Here is a 7,509-nt window from a genome sequence, read left to right as displayed (position 1 = left end):
CAGAGCTTGGATGGTTTATTTTCACAGAAGCATTGAACACTCCAGGACTACTAAAACGCCATATATTTGACCCTGTCACTCTCACTCTGAGAGAGAGAGAGATGAAGAGAGAGAAATGGAGAGAGAAATACTAATTATAAAAATACTTGAATCAGTTACATAACCTTTTTAATGTGTATAGTATTGCTTACTAGATGTTGTCCAATGAATTCTGCAGCCACTCCCTCTTCAAATCAGGGCTGATTGGAAAAATCTGTTCAAAAGAGGACATTGTATTATAATTTCTTTGTACTCCCTGACGAAGGCCATGCAGCCGAAACGCATCAGAGTTTTTAAACTTTGTTTCCATTGAGCATGCCATACAAATAAAGGCCTTTTAATTCATTATATGAAGAGTGCCTTGGTCCTCCTTTCTTTTTGATGACCAGTTATAGAACCCATTGCCCTTTATGGTTGTGAGGTCTTGGGTCTGCTCATCTACCAAGATTTCACAAAATGGGACAAACATCAAATTGAGACTCTGCATGCAGAATTCTGCAAAAATATCCTATGTAAGATGTAAAACACCAAATAATGCATGCAGAGCAGAATTAGGGCGATACCCGCTTATGATCAAAATCCAGAAAAGAGCACCTACAGATAGATGGAGAAGAGTGGAGAACGAGTCCCCTAAGCAAGTTGGTCCTGGGGCTCTGTTCACAAACACAAACAGACCCCACAGAGCCCCAGGATCATGAGACCCAACCAAATCATGAAAAAACAAAAATATAATTACTTGACACATTGGAAAAAATTAACAAACAAACTGAGCAAACTAGAATGCTATTTGTCCCTAAACAGAGAGTACACAGTGGCAGATAACCTGATCACTGTGACTGACACAAATTGAAGGAAAGCTTTGACAACGTACAGAGCATAGCCTTGCTATTGAGAAAGGCCACTGTAGGCAGACCTGGCTCTCAAGAGAAGACAGGCTATGTGCACACTGTCCACAAAATGAGGTGGAAACTGAGATGCACTTCCTAACCTCCTGCCAAATGTATGACCATATTAGAGACACACATTTCCCTCAGATTACACAGATCCACAAAGAAAACAAACCCAATTAAACTCCCATATCTATTGGGTGAAATACCACAGTGTGCCATCACAGAAGCAAGATTTGTGACCTGTTGCCACAAGAAAAGGGCAACCAGTGAAGAACAAACACCATTGTAAATACAACCCATTGTTATGTTTATTTATTTTCCCTTTTGTACTTGAACTATTTCCACGTGATATGACATTTGAAATGTCTCCATCATTTTGGAACTTTTGTGAGTGTTAATTTGTATCGTTTATTTCACTTGTGTTTATTATCTACTTCACTTGCTTTGGCAATGTTAACATGTGTTTCCCATGCTAATAAAGCCCTTAAATTGAATTTTGAGAGAGAGAGAGAGAGAGAGAGAGAGAGAGAGATAGAGAGAGAGAGTGAGAGAGAGAGTGAGAGAGAGAGAGAGAGAGAGAGAGAGAGAGAGAGAGAGAGAGAGAGAGAGAGAGAGAGTGAGAGAGAGAGAGAGAGAGAGAGAGACTGGACTCGGAGCAGAAATGAGGTACAGCTGTCTGGCTGGCTACAGAGAGTGCAGGACAGCACTGCTCAATGTCTCTTAGGGTTTCCTTATTACATTCCATGACTCATTTTAACATGATATAGGCCTGAATAAATCTACCACACACCCCACAAGGCTGATAAGGTATAGGAAGATATGAGTTGAAAGCGAAGAAGAAGGCCTGTGCCTACTTGGGGTAGATGGACATTTCGATGCACTTCTCTACTCATTCTTACTCCTGAGAGTGTTGTATTAATCATCTATGTTTACACAGAACATATCTGCTTGTAGGGTGGCTTGGAAAAATAACTGCAGAGATTGTGGAATATGTCGGTTTGTGGCAAGTTGCACAGTATCTAAAGAAAAAGTTGGAGTGTTATCAGGATAACACTACTTAATGTTTTTACACTTCTATCGCTTCTGACTTCAGAAAGAATAAAGATCTTAGCTACTTCAGATCTATTATGGCAACAATATGTTTTCTTTTACATAATAACAGACATTAACATTTAAAAGTAAACATTTCAGGCAATCATATCCCAAATACAATTTGCCCATTCCTAACCTACAATTTGTCTGGAATGGTTGGGATCACAAAAGATGACTGCCTTCATTTTAGAGGACATAACATGTCTGCATGGAGCCAGGTTAACCCAAAACCTGGGCTCCAAAAATCCTAAATCGTAATGAGCTGGCCATTACATAGTAATCATTATGCACTATGAATCATTTCATATTCAACTGATACATCGGGGGACTGTTCCGTGCCTCTAGCTATAGATTAACCTCTCAGGGTTCCAAATACGACTTTGTCTTCACAATGATTGATAGTATCAACCAGATTTTGGCATCACAATTATTTGGAGCAAATCTCGCATAAGCTCCATCCGTTTCAAGTAGAAACACGTGGACAAAGCCAGATGCTGTGTTGCTGCTTGCTACAGTGTATAGCTCAGAGGCTTGGAGAGGAATGCTCTGTTTTCTGCCTTTAATATTACCTTTAAAACTATGCCTGCTACAGTGCTCCAAAGCCTAATGGGCTTTAGGCTTTAGTTCAGATATTAGATTCCTATTACAGTATTAAAAGTCTTCAAAGGTGCTTTTTTTGAGAACACAATTTTATTACATTCACGTCCTGGCTGACTTTCTGTTGTCTTATGTCAAGAGTGAGATGTGTTTTGACAATAGTGTCTTGGCCACCATTCTCAACCTAGCCTATTCTCTGCAAGGGATGAGTATTGGGTTTCATTGTGGAAAACAGTAAGTCATGTCAGAGTAGACTGTAGCAGTTGCCACTGTGGCATAACGCCTTCTCTCTCACACAGTTACTCTTTGGTTATGACTTCTATGGGCCAATGAAAATATTGGGATTTCCTCTTTCTTCTTAGAGTTGTAAGGATTCTGGGAGTCTAATTCAAACGAGGGGGTTTCCTGTTCCTCCTTTCATTAAGATGTGGAGGCTATAAGTCTCCACTGTTGATAACATTACTGTAAGACAGTCATAAAGACGCCCTTCTCCCAAATCCTATTGTCAGACTTTTATTTGAATGTGATTCAAAAGTAAGGGTATCTCGTTTCTCCTTTTTAAAGATGTGAAGGCTTCCTCCTACCAAATACTGTAGACTTTTATCCAAAATCCTTCTGGCAGTTTGTGAGGCAGGTATTTTAGCAGTACTTGTGAGAAAAAGGTTGTCCCTGGAGACCATACAGACTGCTGAAACGCCACACTCTCATCCAGTCTGTTTCCATACTGACCACCAGCCTGAACCTTGACACTGTGACCTCAGAAATATAGATTACTATCAATTCAGCCCAACAAAAACACCAAAATCCCAAGTTCTGCTTAGAACTCCGTCCTGCAGGTTTCCTCCTCGTTTCACTGGAACGGCAGTGTCTTAGCATCTTTAACGACTATGAATGTTACAGAATAAACTAAAACAGCAGGGATAGACCATCACAAACTCATCATGCATTTGAGTTGTCTTTCCATTTACTGTAGTATAGCTTTGATGTCCAACGCACTTAAATAAAACATTGACATTCTGATTAAGTGTTTGAAACTCACTGTTCTCACTCCATGAACTTCCGTTCCAACTGAAAGCAAGACCTTTCCCATTGCTCTGGTCCTAAAATTATAAACTTAGTGAGTGATATTAACTAACAACAGCTGCTTGAGATCACTGTATAACTAGTACACATTTCTCCCCAAATTGAATTTGTTAGCTGAGCCAGACATTGAGTAGTTGGAACAAGCCTGATTTCTACTCAAAGATAGTGACAATGGGACTGCAATAACCAGATATCCCTATTCTGACAGGACACATTCATGATTACAGAGGACTGAAGGACAGACGCAAACACTGTGGGACGGCTGGAAAGAAAGAGAGCAAGATTGTGTGTCTGCATTTTTAATTGTAGTTGAAAATACACACGCACACGCGCGCACGCACGCACGCACGCACACACACACACACACACACACACACACACACACACACACACCATCATTATCCCTAACATTCTCTCTCTTATCAAAGGAGATTCAGGAAGTGAGTTTGCTTGCATTGTGGCTTGAAACTTCTGCCTCAGGGCACCATGAACCATCTTCATGGGTTATTATGTGTCCTTTGTAAACAATGGCTTTATATAGTAGGCCTGTAGCAGTGAAGCATGTTAGAAATGAAATTATAAATGTGTAATAGACTGCTTATGAAGAGTATTCACAGTATTATCAGGACATTGTACAATACAAGTACTTTCTTAACCACAGAGCCACAATGACAGTCAGCACAATTGATCTTAAATAGGTGACATAAGATTTGATGAAATAGGTGATAGAATTCAAGTAATAGTACAGATCAACATATAGTACCAGTCAAAAGTTTGGACACACCTACTCATTCAAGGGTTTTTCTTTATTTTTACTATGTTCTACACTGTAGAATAATAGTGAAGACATAAAAACTATGAAATAACACATATGGAATCATGTCGTAAGCAAAAAAGTGTGAAACAAATCTAAATTTAATTGATATTTGATATTCTTCAAAGTAGCCACCCTTTACCTTGATGATAGCTTTGCACACTCTTGGCATTCTCTCAACCAGCTTCATGAGGTAGTCACCTGGAATGCATTTCAAGTAACATATGTGCCTTGTTAAAAGTTAATTTGTGGAATTTCTTTACTTCTTAATGTGTTTGAGCACATCAGTTGTGTTGTGACAAGGTAGGATTGGTATACAGAATATAGCCCGATTTGGTAAAAGACAATGAACAGCTCAAATAAGCAAAGAGAAACGACAGTCCATCATTACTTTATGACGTGAAGGTCAGTCAATACGGAACATTTCATGAGCTTTGAAAGTTTCCTCAAGTGCAGTCACAAAAACCATCAAGCCCTATGATGAAACTGTCTGTCATGAGGACCGCCACAGGAAAGGAAGACCCAGAGGTACCTCTGCTGCAGAGGATACGTTCATTAGAGTTAACTGCACCTCAGATAGCAGCCCAAATAAATGCTTCACAGAGTTCAAGTAACAGACACATGGCAACATCAACTGTTAGAGAAGGCTGCGTGAATCAGGCCTTCATGGTCAAATTGCTGCAAAGAAACCACTACTAAAGTACAATAATAATAATAATAAGATACTTACTTGGGCCAAGAAACACGAGCAATGGACATTAGAGATGTAAACATGGCCCTGCATATGGAAATGGGGGGAAAACCACCCATAGACAACAGCAGGTGCAGGAAGGACAGAAAAAACACAAAGTACTGCAACTGTATGGATACATGTTGAATAATTTCTGAAATATAATTTATATTTTCTGCAAGGCTTAACCTGTGTCCAGGATACCAGCCCATAGAGTCTATCTTTTGTTTTACAACAGTAGCTCAATAAAGTTGTAATAATAATGCAGCAAAACATTTCATTTTCCCCTCTGATATGACGTTTTTTCATTGTAATAAGAACGTTAGACATGTTTCTAGGTTGAATGCCCTTAGTGACATACAGCAGAAGAAAACCCGAATGGGAGAAGGAATGAGGTCAGATGTGGCCACGTTTATAGAAGCTGCAACGTGTCCTCTCACTGAGAGTGCAATGAGAGGGCTTTGTAAGACTGCCACATTTTCTTCTCTTCTTGTTCTCTAGCGTCATCGGACACATGGGAGGGGCAACTCAGATTTGGATAAGCTGCATTATGCATGTCATGCAATTACAGTGCATTCAATGCCAGCAGCGATCGTTGTGCTCGATTGTATGCCATTCAACAGTCTTTGTCAAATTTGTGTCAACCATACGCTGCATGTGATGAGTGAAACAAAATCACAAAATGAATGAGCCTTCTAACTCCTGAGAATAAAAACAGAATGTTGGATGCACATTTTAGGTATTTAATTTAATATAAGTTTTCTTCAATAGTAAACACTTGAATGAGAGTGTATACAAGTAATCTATTCATTTCTAAACCATCTCAACGACTTCACAAACTCATAACACATATCGTTCAAAACATCAGTATCTCAAGCTTCCCCCGGGGCATTTCTATAAGTCATCTATAACTGGGCCACTCACATGCCATATAGTCTATGTCTAATCTCATCCTAATACGATTCAATAATGTTAACATCAGTGCAATCAATCAATACAATGACATGAGGCCCCTGACCCATGGAGGAGAGATGGAGGGTTCCCTAGCCAGCCTTGCATAAACAATTAACATCTCTGTGTGTAAAAGTCTGTGCATATAAGTCAATCAACGCTTAAAGTAATTGTCCAGTAAAAATCTCACGTTTAAAAGTTCATATATAATAACTCATACCCAAATAAGGTCCTATACTCATATTTGTGGCCAATGCATAAATTGGAGGAAATAAACAAACACTTCAAAAATCCTACATCATACTTGTATCTCAAACAGATTTCTAAAAAAAAAATGCTTGCTATTTCCTCATAGAGGATGATGTCATCCTCCTGAGGAGGATGAGCTGGCCAATCAGCCTTCTACTTGCATGAATATTTTTTATGACTTGTATACACCCACACCATTCCAACACAGAACAGCTTATTTTTAACATACTATTTTAGAAGTTGAACTATTTAACTCAAATTGTAATTAATTGTAGGTCATATTTCATAGAAATCTGGAAACACTGGTGACTTTCTGTGCAATCAGATACTTATTCTGATCTTGCCTTTCATGACACAGTCCTGAAAAACATCCCCGTCCAACAAAATCTCAAGATTCACAACACAAAACCAGCTGTTATGCCACATAAAAAAAGTCCTTAGGCTACAACACAATTGAAACAATAAAACACTTAATTGCATCTATCAGATATACAGTGTTGGGGAGTAGTGAACTACATGTAGTTCAACTAGTAATTGAACTACATTTTGCAGTAGCTTGGTGGTAGTTGAACTAAATTCAAATCTAGGTAATGTTTTCAGTAGTTAGTTCATGTTTGATATATGTAGCAGTGTAGCTAACAACTGGAACTACACACTACTTTTTTTTGCAAAATAAAATATGGGTGAATAAGGCAATAATGTCCTCTCATTTTCAACATCAGACCTGCCTAATTCTCACTTGAAACATAGTTTTTGTGTCTACTAGGCTAAATTACACATTCTGTTAACATCTGACTCCAGAGTGATATGTTCTTGCAATTTGGTAGTCTATGACATTTCAGATGTAGATATGATAATATATTACAAAGTAGTTTAGATGTAGTGAACTACTTTCCCAAACTAACTTTAGTTAAGTAAATGATATTTTATTCATTAAGTTTAGCTGAACTCCTTCCATTGTAAAGTAATTGTTAGCTTGGTAAAGTATATTTGAAGAGCAACTTCCCCAACACTGCAGATATACAGCAGGGAATATAGCCTTCTGTTTTGGCTAAGAGAAAACA

Source organism: Oncorhynchus mykiss, chromosome 20, assembly GCF_013265735.2.
Source record: "Oncorhynchus mykiss isolate Arlee chromosome 20, USDA_OmykA_1.1, whole genome shotgun sequence".
In the NCBI taxonomy this organism is placed as follows: Eukaryota; Metazoa; Chordata; class Actinopteri; order Salmoniformes; family Salmonidae; genus Oncorhynchus; species Oncorhynchus mykiss.
Note: the sequence above shows the minus strand (reverse complement) of the source record.